The sequence below is a fragment of the Aethalodelphis obliquidens genome, unplaced genomic scaffold (assembly GCF_003676395.1).
Source record: "Aethalodelphis obliquidens isolate GAN/ISIS:26980383/991018 unplaced genomic scaffold, ASM367639v1 scaffold2, whole genome shotgun sequence".
Taxonomy (NCBI): domain Eukaryota; kingdom Metazoa; phylum Chordata; class Mammalia; order Artiodactyla; family Delphinidae; genus Aethalodelphis; species Aethalodelphis obliquidens.
The window spans coordinates 4,924,207-4,937,931 of record NW_020837946.1 but is presented as its reverse complement, the minus strand read 5'-3'; the positions used below and the strand labels follow the sequence as shown (position 1 = coordinate 4,937,931).

The 13,725-nt window shown below is 48.8% G+C and overlaps 1 protein-coding gene across 3 annotated transcripts in view; it reads left to right on the top strand.

Moving 5' to 3' along the window:
• Positions 1 to 13,725, top strand: part of AGAP1 (ArfGAP with GTPase domain, ankyrin repeat and PH domain 1) — a 552,897-nt gene that overhangs the window by 78,340 nt on the left and 460,832 nt on the right. The window lies entirely within an intron of this gene.

Below are 13,725 nucleotides of genomic sequence, written 5' to 3'. Positions count from 1 at the left end.
GCACTGCTGCTAGTACCTGTGTGTATATGTATTTAATCGAGTTTCATTTCTTTGGGAGATGTACTTAGAAACTGCCTTGTTGGGTCATATGGTAATTCTGTGTTTAACTTTTTGAGGAACCACTAAACTTTCCCCCATTGTTTTTCTTATTACTGTTGAGAATGTGGAAATGCTGGCCGCTTGCCTGTTTCCTCCTCCTTTTTTTTTAACAGAGATAGAGATTTATGTTAGGGAATTGACTTCCATAATTATGGAGGTATAAGCCCAAAATATGAAGGGGACAGTTGACATTCCATCTCAAGTGCAAAGGCCATCGGTTGGCAGAATTCCTTCTTATCTGGAGGATGTCCGTCTTTTTTTCTTAAGGCCTTCAACTGATTGAATGAGGCCCATCCCCACTATAGTGGGCAACCTGTTCTACTCAGTGTCTACCGATTTAAATGTTTCTCATCCAGAAAGCACCTTCATAGAAATATCCAGCATAATGTCTGATCAGATAGCTGAGCGCTGTGGCTCAGAGAAGGCGACACATAAAATTAACCATCCTAGGGTGCTTCCTTGTTTTCTTTCATCTCCCTCTAGGTGGCAGTGACTTCTCTGTCGGTTCTGGGCAGAGAGGGGGGTTGGGGTGTACTTTCCCACTTTCTGGGAGTCCCCTCGAGGCAGCACCAAATGATCCCAAGGGTCCCTTCACTCCTGGAATAAATGACACTTGCTGTAAAGAAGAGGTTCTTGTGTGCCTGAGTTTAGGGCATCCTCAAGTACAGGAGTCGTTCCAGAGAGTTGTTACCTAGGATCAGTTTTAATTGATGTTAGCCATCATTTTGTGTTTACTTTGTTTTCGCTTCTTTGGCCCCTTGTGTTTTAATTGTGGTACTTCGATAAATACCCAGCAAGTGACAGCTCAGCTACAGCGTGGAAGAAAAAAAGCAATCAAGTGAGAACCTTTGAATCAGGCTCTGTGTGAGAGGTGCTTTCTCTGCTGCTGAGCAGTGGGTATAAGATGCTCTAGATTTTATCCAGTAACGATGCAGCCCCACCGTGATGATGGCGAATAACAAGTACTAACCGCTGCCCTTGCGTTGTGACTTCCCAGCACTTTTGCAGAGCTTGTTACATTATCTGGTCCTTATTATAACCGCGTGAGGTATGGAGTGAGGTTTTCTTATCAAGAAACTGATGCTTATAATGAAATTCTCACCTTCCATCCTAATGGTTCTTTATTTTTTTTAATTTTTTTTTTTTAGTTTTGTGAGCAGGGTTATTGTTATTTCTTTTTTTAAAAATTTTTATTGGAGGATAGTTGATTTACAGTGTTGTGACATTTTCTTCAAGGTATTCTATACATACTTATTGTCTATTTTGTGCCTATATTCCAGGCATCATTTCATTAAATCAATGTATATATTTGGAGGATGGTAGTTATATATCATGATAGTCCTTGGTTATCTTTTTTCCCTTCATATATTATTAACTTTTGAAGAGATTATACATGTACTTGGCATGCTTTTCTGTAGGTATAAAATAATTGACAGGGGCTTCCCTGGTGGCGCAGTGGTTGGGGGTCCGCCTGCCAATGCAGGGGACGTGGGTTCGTGCCCCGGTCCGGGAAGATCCCACATGCCGCGGAGTGGCTGGGCCCGTGAGCCATGGCTGCTGAGCCTGCACGTCCGGAGCCTGTGCTCCGCAAGGGGAGAGGCCACGGCGGTGAGAGGCCCGCGTATCGCAAAAAAAAAAAAAAAATTGACAAATGAGAAACAAAAAAACAAACAAACAAAAGAAACTGATGCTCACAGAGTTTGGCACTTGGAAGTTATACACTGTGTGTCAAGATGCTGGGTCTTAAAGCTTGTTTTGTGACCCCTGATTTATACAGAATTTGATCATAAAGTAGGATGATTGTCTATATTGTTTTTAATGGACTGAGTGTGAAACTGATGGAAATATTAATGGAAGCTATTTAAAAGGAAAAATGAAAACTTAGTGATGTTGCCATGGATATCCTACAAACACAGGGACATCCTGAAAAATGACAACGGTTGGTGGCAAAGCTTGAAACGTGTAAGAAGAAAACTGTGGAATGTGGTTATTTGAATAGCAAGCAGGAAGGTTTTATTGTTGCGTGTTTACCCAGGGAGATCTTTAAGGCCTTCAAGAAAGAACCTGACGGATTACAGCAGCCTCTGAGGGATGTGAGCTGTTTGTCCCATCCAGGGAAGATGTTACTGCAGCAGACAGCACACGATCGTGATGGGAGTGATGCTGGAGAGAGGCTTGGGGAGTCAAGAGGGGATGCCATGGGGGTGCCAGCCCCGTAGGAGAAGAGACATCTGGCCCCCAGATGTGGCCCTGGGGTTCCTATTTGTGGTTTCAGCCCATTCTGGCCCCAGGTTGGGCCTGACCTTGGCAGACCTCTGAATATGCTGCCCTTTCCACTCTCAGCTGGGCGGTGCTGCTCTCAGCGGCAGTGTGACAGTGTGTGGTGGCAGTTTTGGTCATCACACCATGGCCTTTAGTGCCCTAACGCCCGGACTGCTACTCATTCCCAATGTGCTGGACAGGCCTGCCCTGTGTAGAACTGTCTCGCCCCCAAATGCCAGTGGCGGCCCATTGAGAACCACGCGGCGTCTCCTTAGAAGTGGCGGCCCCTCATTGCACTGACAGAGCCCTCTGCTGTTGGGTCACCAGGTCGTGCGCATAATCATGGGGTCAGGTTTCAGTGGCAACCTTGAGATCAAAGGGACGCCAAAATCTGGGCTTCTCACATCGAAGAGCAGTACCCTTTTTAGAAGGATGTGTAAATGTTTCTCAACTGTGATTTATAACAAAAGCATGGAGCGGGTTTCAAGGATTTTGCAGCTGGGGTGATGGCCCAAGGGAGCCCAGGATCCGTCAGAACTTGGGAGCCTGCGGCCTCAGCCTGTCTCGCCATCACCAGAGTTTGGGGTCAGCGCCCTTGCTCCCAGCTTCCCGGGAATCACAGCATACTGTGCCGGGTCCTGACTTTCCTTTCTAACACTAATGACCCCGGGCAGCAGCTTTGGCGAGAATTGACAGAACTTTTTTGATGAAATATGTTTCTGGAATTGGGGGAAAATGTTTAAAAGAGCTTTCCATTCATTTAAAACTGTTGGTAGGATTTGGCCTTGAACCTGCCGGGTGCCCCTGTGTTTTAAAGTTGAAATGATTCCCTAGCTAACTGGCCATCTCCAGCCCCACATGTGCATTTTCCAGAATAATCCTCATTTCTCCCTGATTCGTAGAGGTGAAAGGCCAAAGCCAAGGTCCTGGGGCAGCTTTGAAGGGGACAAGTTCAGGCAGGCCACCCCAGACTGGGCATCACTGTTAGAAGACCACAGCCATGGCCGTCTTGCCAAAGGAATGTCTTTGGACCTGTGACTTTATCTCAGGCCAGTAGTTGTCTGCCAGGAAAAGGGCAGAGCGGGGTCATGCTGACGTCCAGTCTGTGGAAGGAGGGAGGTGGCACCAGCCATCCCATGGAGGCTCGGGGTGAATGGTAGGTTTGGAGGACAGGCTTAAAAAGATCCCACAGGGACTTCCAGTGGTTAAAACTGTGTGCTTCCACTGCTGGGGGCACAGGTTCCATCCCACGTCGGGGAACTAAGAGATCCCACATGCCTCACAGTGCGGCCAAAAAAAAAAGAATCCCACAGAAGTGTGAGTCCATTTTAACTAAATATATTTTTTCCTTCCTAAAAACTAGAAGTTAAAAGCAACAGGTACATTCAGATCTGTCGCACACCAGGTTTTCACCCATTGGCATCCACCGTCGTCTTAATTTCTGCCGTGGGGTCAGCTCCTTGTTTTGTGCAGACCCCCAAACAAAGCCAGTCTGGTCATTTCTGTTTAGTTGGAGCGTATCTTGAGACGGCAGGGGGAGCGGTTAAGAGCTGCGGCCGCATGCAGCCCGGATTTGTGCAAATCAGAACCAGCTGGAGGAATCCTTTAAACTTAAGGTCACGGATTGCAGCTGGTACCAAGGGGCGTGTTGAGACAGGTTCTGACTGTGGATTAGACGTGGGCAGGGGCAAGGGAGAGGTGCAGGAGTTTGGCTGGTCAGCTAGTCAGGTACAGGTGGGGGAAGCGTGGCTGGAAAGAAACGCCTCCTGGATAAACAGTAGGTGTAAGAACTTTAGTCGACTCAGTATGACTCAGCACTACGGTGTGGGTTCACACACACACACACACACACACACACACACACACACACGAGAGTTGGGGTGGCTGAGCCCTCAGGCTGCCTGCAGGGGTACATAATCTGGGAGAGACAGGAGCCACTGCACTCACCACTGGCGGACCACCCATGCTTACCTCTTGCAAACTCACTTCGGAAGGGTGTTTTGGGTGCAGTAGGATACGCTGGGTTCCGGACTCTGGGTGCTGGACAGTGGGTCAGGGGATGGTGCACACGTGGCGGCTTTCTTGGGCACGTTTCACTAGAGTGTAATTGAGCTTGAGAATTTCCACCAGGAGAGCTCTCGTGTGTAAGTGGCAACCCAGTCAAGACGCAAAAAATTACCGGGGTGGCGGTTTCCAGTCCCACGCAGACAGACAGTTTCACTAACTCTGTTGTTAGTTCATTCTTTTGCAGGTTAATGAGGAACTGCTCGCTAAATCCTTATTTGAACGGACGAGTCAGTGCCTTCAATTGAATAATTTTTGAACCGTTTATAGGGAGGAGGTCTTACCCAAATATAAACATGGCTGCAATAATAGAATCACTTGTATCTCACTTGTTAATTACACAAATACCTCTTGTCTCCTCATTACCTGGAGAGCTTTCTACTAGGGGCCAGCAGGTGGAAAAGTAGAAAAGAGTTTCTGATCAAAGGAGGACTGAGTCTTGTCTTTTAAAGCAGATGGAGCTACAGACAGCTGGAGAGTGAAAGAAAATTGGAGAAGACAGCTTTCTTTGAGTCCTGCATCTTCCCTGTAATAATCGTAGGTGTGACTTGACTTCTGAGCTCACTGGGAGCGTGATGCAATTGGAAGGATTGGAAAGATACTGTTTCCTTTGTTGCCCAAGAATCTGTTTTACTGGAGGGATGCTTGAGGCAGGGGTGGTGGTGAGTGGAGCTGCCACCCTGGAGGTGGGGAGCCAGGGGTAAACAGCAAGCCCTGCCGCTCTCCCACAGCTTCCCAGGAACTGAAGCGCAGTCATTTGCTGGGTATTAGGAACTTTCACTTTACTTGGAGGAGTTTGTTCAACCACTGCTAAATGAAAATCGTCACAGGGAAGGGTAGTTCTCAGAATTCGTTACGGATAAAGTACCTTAGAATGAAGGGAAAACTATGCTTCCTTCTCCTTCTTCCATGACTCTATGATCAACCTCCCACCCACTCGCCCTATTCCATATTTAAAGTCAGTTCCACCCCTCACCCTGGCGCTTGTCCTCGGTGCTGAGATGGGCAAACCTCTTTAGAACCCCTGACTCACGACTGCTGACACACCTGGTCAGGTGTGGCCTCTGACACTTAACCCCTCCACATGGTAAAATCCTGATTTAAAGTAATACTTGGCTTTTAGTAGAGCTATTAACAGTCTCCCAGAGCCGGTTGTTAAGAAGTTATACTCTATTCATGCACATTCCTGAGTGTCTTTTTGGGAAGATTTTTGGATTTCCTTAAGTTCACAGAGAGACACAAGTGATTACTTTTTCTGTTCCTTTTAAATCCTTCTTTACTTGGAGATTATTAGTGTAAATTACAGATCGAGAATGCCGTAAATGTCATGACTAAAATTTATCCCTAGGCTCTGTGACTACAGGTGGGCTCCCTTTATAGAATATACTGGAGATTGTTGTTACTGATGGGACTCTTTTAAAGACTCTTCCAGCAGAGGAGGGTCTCAAGTGGCTTGTCTTCCGAGCTTGCTTCGGAATTTTAACTGGCCCCTAAGGTTTTCAGCAGTTTGGATTTCTGCTGTTCTTCATGCTTGCGCTTACTTATTTGTTTCCTTATTGAAATACACCTGTGTTTCCTTTACTTGGAATATATCTGCATTAGTCAAGACCGCTGTAACAAAAGGGCCATACACGGGGGGGCGGGGGGGCTTAAGCAGCAAACAACCATTTCTCACACTCCTGGAGGCTGAAAGTCCAAGATCAAGGCACCAGCAGATTTGGTGTCGATTTGGTGTCGGTGAGGGTCTGCTTCCTTGTTCATAGATGGCTGTGTGCTCACTGTGTCCTCATGTGGCAGAAGGGGCCAGGGAGCCTCTGGGGTCCCTTTTATAAGGGCACTAATCCCTTTCATGAGGGCTCCACCCTCATGACCTAATGGCCTCCCAAAGGTCCTGCCTCCAAATACTATCACCTTGGGGGTTAGGTTTCAACATATGAATTTTGGGGGGACACAAACCTTCAGTGTGTAGTCATAGCTCTGCCACAGTTTCCAAGCACTCCTCTCTCCAGGAGTTCTGGAAATGCCCTTCCCCGGTCCTGCTTGGGTCCAGCCCTCAAGAAAGGTTGCCAGGTACCCTTATGCTTTGAGAGCTATCTTTGTTTCGGTGTCTGATTTTTGAATTTTCCCTCCACCTGAACTTTTCACACGTGACTTCTGGTTCTTCAGCGGGGAAGTGGGCCTTGCCATCTGCAGGTGTCATTTCCTCTTTGGGATGACTGTCTTTATATTTTAAATTATTCTGGAGTGAAGATGATCGGAGGACGTGATGGTCATCTTAGGGTTTGTGTCGTCACTTGTTGCCAGGAGGGAGAAGGAGGGCACAGGTGGGGACGGTCCAGGTAAAGGGACACGGAATTCCAGAGAGTCCAGAGAGAGGAAGAGGAGAGATCCCTTAGGAGAAGGTTTGGGAAGGATTAGGAAGTATCTTTCCTTTTCTGTCACTGTTACCATCTATCCCAATTTTTACTCAATGGGAACTTTTTTAAGGTTTGGATTTTTAAAAATAGTTCTAATTTTTCTTATTATAAAAACATGAATAGAAAGCAACCATGATTTCTCCCCACAAAGATGAATATTATTAACCCTTCGGTGCACATCCTTCCTGCTCTGTCAGATGCCGCGTCTCCCAGGGGTATGGGTGTTTGCACACACTAATGATGGGCAAGGAGGCCAAGCTGCCTGGCGTCCAGGTTGGGTGTGAAGATGGGCACGAGGTTGGTGGTGGATAAGCACGGGTGATGAGCTGGGAGAGGAGTGTCAGAAAAGCTGAGCCCAGCCAAGAATACAAAGGGATCTTAGAAGAAGGACCTTATCTGTCCTTTTGTGAATGCGATGCAAAGAAAGGGACAGGCCCTCTGCAAGGGGCCGCCAGTGGATGGTAGCGTGGCAGAGCGCTCCCCTCCCCGCACGGCCTCCTGGCTCACTGGGAGGCGATGCTGGGACAGGGATCCAGCAGAGGTGGGCTTCCCCGAAGGTCACACCCAGCAAAGCCCCTGATTGCACCCTCAGCCACAGCCAGTCCATCGAATCCAAGGGTAAAGAAACCTGCCCATCGAATCTGATGGGATCAGACACATTTAAAGGGCCAGTGTATGTCCCTATACACAGCGATAGGAATGAATTGATTCGATGTGATGGAATTGAGCAGGAAATAACGTGACATCTTGGTGTTGGGTCTGGAACCCAGCAGCCCTTGGTGGGAGGTGTCCTAAAGGCCGATGGGTTTGGGTTCAGAGAGTCAGTTGCTCTTTTTCTTAGTGGGATGTGGTCCCCAAAGAGCTAGTGTGCCCCATTAGCTGTGTGTGTATGTTTCCCTCAAGTCTGAGATGGGAGTAAATTGAGGCAGCTCTGATTCTGAGAGGTCCAGGCCCAGCTGGATGGGGAGCTATGTCTAGTGGGGTCGGTGAGGCGGCCGGGATCTGTGCCTGTCATCCCCGCCCCAGATGGAGGAGGTGTTTGTCCCCGGAAGCTCAGACCGCTGGGATGTGGGCTTTGCTCTGGACACCACGCTCTTGAGGACCAGCAGACAAACCAGGGCGCATAGAAGGAGCCCGGTGATGATGGAGTTGGGGGACCTTTCCTTTGGACGAGACCCCGTCTTGCAGTGTGCTGGGGGGCTGGGCTCCAGAAGAGGCTGGTTCCAGGCTGGCAGTTTTGGAACTAGGACCACGGGGGGATTTGTGGCTGTTGGCACAGACTGGCAGAGGGTGCTCCAGGGAACGTCTCAGGCCCTCCTCCCTGCAGGTGTGATCAGTAATTCCAGGCAGGCCTCCTTGTTCACAGGTGGGACATGCCTGGGAGGGACTTGACACCAGTAATCGTAGCAGAGTTGAGACAGAGGGAAGCCAGAGCTTCCACTGTGGGCCACACGTGCATGGAACATGGAATCTGGCCGAGGTTGTTCAGGGTGGTAATGGCGGGAAAGCCATGCCCTCTCAGGGTTGAAGCTACTCTTTTCCTGGAGACGAGAGGAGGCATTGGGAGATAGAAGGTGGGGTGGGTGTAACTTCTCCTTGCAAGGCTCCCACGAATGTCGGGATCCCAGGAATACACGTTTTGGCTCCACATAAAGAGGGGGGTGTCTGAGCGCTGCGGTCGGTGATGATCAGACGGTGGGTGTTGGGACTGTGGCCAGGAGGCTGGCCTCGAGGGCCGGCTGAGCTTCTAGAACAAGCCTGAGGTGACGCCATCCTGCTTAAGGCCCTCCTTACCTGGCCGTGTGTGAGATGGCGGGAAATGATGCCGTAAAGGTTGTGGGTCCGTAGTTCTGTACTGATTATTGAGGTCAGCCACCCTGATTGCAGGGTACATTGGGATTACCTGTGGCTTTGAGATTTTCAAAAAGTGTGTATTCATGTAATGTAAGAGAGCACCACAACTATGAAAGGAAAAGGATGAACCAATATCTGCATTAATTTATAATATATCATAACTATGTTAATTAAAATTTTAATTGTAGGTTCACATGTAATAATTTTTTTTTTTAGTGATATAAAGGAAGTGGAGAGTGAGATATTTAAACGGAAACCTGGTGTATTTTTAGTCTCATGTGGGCTTTCAGTGTTTGAGCTGACTTGAGGCAGGGTAAGGACTTACGTAGTCTTGAAGACACTGCCCCCTTCTGGTGATGAAACGCATTCTAATACTGTCTGTTCTTTGTAGCAAAATTGCATTTTGATTTGTTTTCTATTTAAATATTATTTTTATTATTAAACCTGAAAAAGAAAACTGGAATCAGCAGTGGTCTCTCTCGCCTGTCCTTCTCCTTCATAAACACAGGAATAGCTTTCTGGTCTCTCTGCCGTTCCAACTTTTAAAATGATTATATGGTCCTGTCCAGTTTACTTCGTCCTTCTGTCCTTCCTTCATGCGGAGCACGACTGTGTGCTGGGCACCACGGTCGGCATTCCATGAGCAGTCTTGTTATTTTAAAGGACTGGGCATAGGATGCGTAGTTTTCCAGACTTTTTTTTTTTTTTAAATGATATCAACACAGTTACAAAGACATTGAAATAAATTTTAAGGAAATTTAACCTCAGCCTATCCAGAGAAGGTGGCTGGAGTCGGGACCCCCCAGTTGGCATTGATGAGGAGGAAGAGGGCCGTCTGTTTGTCTGAGAGCCTGGGGTATGGGGATGGGCCAGATGGGCCAGGTGTGGAGCCCAGAGGAGTCTATTTCACGCCTAAAGAACTCGCTCACATTTCCCCAGAAAAGGGGTCTCAGAGAGTATGGGGGCAGCCTTGCATAAGTGCCCCGGTCAAGGAGTGAAAAGTGAAGCCCAGCCTCTAGGGGAAGTGGCTGGAAAGCCAAGGATCTGTTGGGGAGCCAGCCAGCACGGTTAGGACGCCTTAAAAAACAGCTGCTGGAGCCCATCACTGCTTCTCAGAGCTGACCCTTAGAAAAGCAGGCTTCCCGGGGAAGCGTGGCCTCTGGACGGCCAGAAACGGTGATAGCAACCCCGGGCACCCCAAATCCAACCTAAACACTGAGGTGTAGTCTCATAATGTCCGTGTCATTGAAGTCTAGAATTCACCTTACTTAATTACATACTGGGCCACTCTTGCCGTAATTGCCTGCTCATATGGTTTCAATTTTGTTAACTAAGTAGAGCACCTGACATCATGCTGTTCTTTGTAAGTCAGGTGGAGCAAGGCTCTATAGAGTTGTTAGTGTCCATTATTGAAACATGCAAGCCTGGACCGTTTTAGGACTCATTTTCAGCAGCCACCGGTAGATGGAGGGAGTGAGACGTGTAAACAGAGGGGCGTGACCATCCTGCCACTTCCTGTTGGTGTAAATCCACCGCTAAACCGAGCTCACTAATAAATCCCCTGCAGAGACAGCCGAAGTATTTATAGTCGATGGTTTACACGAAATGAACAAGAGCTAGCTGTTGACAGCAGCCTGAAGTGGCGAAGTCTATTTTAGAACGTCTCTGTCTTTGGAGAGTAAGAAAAATGTATGCATTAACTTACCTTACTAAGAGCCGTTTAAGAATAAATCGGCATAAACTAGGGTGGGTTATTACAACATTATAGAGAACCACAAGGTCAAAATGTTCTCTCTTCAGAAGGAAGCAAGGGCATGCTGCTTTGCACACGTCATGCACTGCGTGTCAGGCGTTTCTCACGCCTAGCAGGTTATGTTCTTGGATGTGCTTGTGTAAATGCAGTGGTCGCCCTGATAGCTTGCAGTGCTCTCGACAGGAGAGTGATGCCGTGATTCCATGGAAACTACCCAGAAACACAGCCTTTCCTCTCATTTCGACAGCACCTCTGCTGGTCTCGGGGAGGCAAGTGAGGCTGGGAAGACACTGGGGTTCCTGGCTGTCAGGGGTGCTGTGTCTTGTGGGGCTGTGTTTGATGGGACTGTGTAAGTGGATATTGATTGTTAAATCAATTTTGAGAATCGGCAGAATTTTAGATCTCCAGGACGCCTTGGAGATCAACCCTAACCCTCCTCATCCATCCCAGCCCTGGAGACCAGAAAACTAATGTTATCTAAGGTCAGTGCTCGGGACAGAATTGTGCTCCCCCCGTGTGGAGGCCCTAATCTCCACTGTGCTGGGCTTTGAGATGATGGGATTTGTTTCCTTATTAGGAGGAGACACCAGGGGCGCACCTCGACCACCCAGCCGGCACCCGTGGGTTTGCTGCTGTTCCCTCTTCCTCTCCTCTTGTGGGATGGTCACTGTGTCTCCTGGGACCAGAGCCCCGAACCCTGAGCAGTGTCTCAGCTCTGAATCATGCACGACAGCAAAGGAAATATTCCCGTGCTTCACGGCCCACAGCTGGCTCGTGCTGTCTCTTTGTGGTTACTTATCAGTGTACGCAAAACTAATAGTTTTTACCTTCTTGTGTTCGTCACTCCTGGATAATCCAGCCGTAAGTTCAAAATTCCTACATCAGGGCTTCCCTGGTGGCGCAGTGGTTGAGAGACTGCCTGCTAATGCTGGGGACATGGGTTCGAGCCCTGGTCTGGGAAGATCCCACATGCCGCGGAGCAACTAGGCCCGTGAGCCACAACTACTGAGCCTGCGCGTCTGGAGCCTGTGCTCCTCAACAAGAGAGGCCGCGATAGTCAGAGGCCCGCGCACCGCGATGAAGACTGGCCCCCGCTTGCCACAACTAGAGATAGCCCTCGCACACAAACGAAGACCCAACACAGCCAAAAATAAATAAATAAATTAATTAAAAAAAAAATTCCTACATCAAATGCAGTGACATGAGAAGGAACCACTTAATGAATCAGATGGGGTGCTTTTCTGTATGAACATACTTAATACTTCATTTTTTTATTGAGGTATAGTTGACTTAGTTTCAGGTGTACAACATAGTGAATCAACAGATAGATTATACTCCATTTAAAGTTACTATACAATAATGGCTGTATTTTCCTGTGCTGTACAATATATCCTCGTGGCTTATTTATTTTATCACCTAGTGGTCTGTACCTCTTAATCGCCCACTTCCATCCTGCCCCTCCCCCTCCCTCCCCCCACTGGTAAAGCCACCAGTTGGTTCTATCTGTGAGTCTGTTACAGACGGGGCACTTCTGCTGTAAGTCAGCCGCCCCCCTGGTGTGACTTTTGCAGTCGCTGGGGTGGCACAGGTTCGGTGCATTTGCTGTGTGGCCCTCCTTAGGCTGGTGGACAGACATCCTGGTTCCCCAGCTACCTCTGTTGGACTCACGGCAAAGTCTTTAGCTTTTTAAGATAATTTTTAAATACTTGAATCAAAACACATAACCCCTGCAAGTTGCCGGGACCAAGCCTGCTGATGACCTTTTGGGAAACCCTGTCTAGGTGCTGTCCACTGTTGATAAAATCAGCCTCCACTCTGTGCATCACCTGTTAAGGTCACGCAAGGCATCGCGAGGGCGTTGCGTTTTAAAGTTATAGGAACTGTGGAGTTGGCACAGAGGCCTTGCGTGTGAACACGTAGTACCTGACACAGGTGAAACCCTGACTAATGACGTCAGAAGCCCAGGCAGGATGGTGGGGGCCTTGGGAGGGGGTCACCATGGCAGTTGTGACATCGGAGCCCTCTGCCTCACGTCAGGGAGCAGAGAGCTGTGGAATTGTGGGATGCTTAAGGCAGGCAGGTCTGGTGGTCCAGGGAGAGACTCGTCGGAGGACCCTCAAGTCCCCAGGGAGGCGGGGGGTGGGTTGCTTATTTCTCATTTGTGGGCAGAGCAGTGAGCTGGCGCCCCATTTCCTTCTTTAGTTGCTGTGGGCGCTGGAGTAATACCTTTATTTAAAAAGCCTGTGAAAAACGAAGTCTTCAGTCAGTGATGTAAGTGCTCAGGGCTGTGGAGGAGCTCAGCTGCTTTAAGTATTTGGTTGGTGCAGAGAGCAGCGGGTCTCCTTTGGTCGATCCTTCCCCGCCTGGTGGTGCACACAAATGAGCCCTTTGTTTTCCTCACAGCAGGTGAAATGCGTTTCCCCGGAGGCCTTTGGGTGCTCTACCGAGTCAGTTTGACAGGCTTCCCGTTTTTCCTCCTGGAGGACTTCTTGAAGCCAGAATGGGGACTTTTGGCTGCTCCCAGAGGGCCCTCCAAGTTACTGCAGCTGGTCCCTGCCTTGTGTGCCGAGAGAGCCTGTGCAGGTGTGTGTTTCTAGCCACCAGGGGAGTGCGAGCTGGAGTGAGTCACACTGTGTGTGTCGGGCTGTGTGTTTTCTTTCTTCCTGCCCCAGTTTTGCCCAGGAGGAATCAGATGACAGAGAAGGTGGGGCTGGGGGCGAGGACACGGGGGAGGCGGTCTCTGCCTTTTTCCTGGTGCCCGGTACTGGGGGAGGGCAGGGAAGCGGGCAGTGCAGAGTGAACTGTAGAGGACCTTGGCGGGGGGTGTGCTGTAATTAATCAGCCAGGCGTGAAGGGTGGTAATTGGTGACGCCTTCTCCACGTGTGGGAAATGACAGGGTCATGTGAGGCTTTATTCCATGGCTACAAAAATAAATTTAAAAAGAAATTCCCCACCAAGTCAGGATTTGCACAAAGTGGTCGCTCAGCTTTGGAAAACTGCACATGACTTCAGGGCTTCCGCCACTGCTCACGTGCCCACGGAGCCCTCTGGAAATGGTTCTGAGAGCCCCTTCACCAGTCCTAAAACAGAAACCTGCAAAAACCCAAGCAATCTGATTAAAAAATGGGCGAAGGACCTGAATAGACTTTTTCCAAAGAAGACATACCAGTGGCCAAGAGGTACATGAAAAGATGCTCAACGTCACTGATCATCAGGGAAACCACAATGAGATGGTATCTCCACCTGCTCGAATGGTTTTTTACCAAAATGAGGTT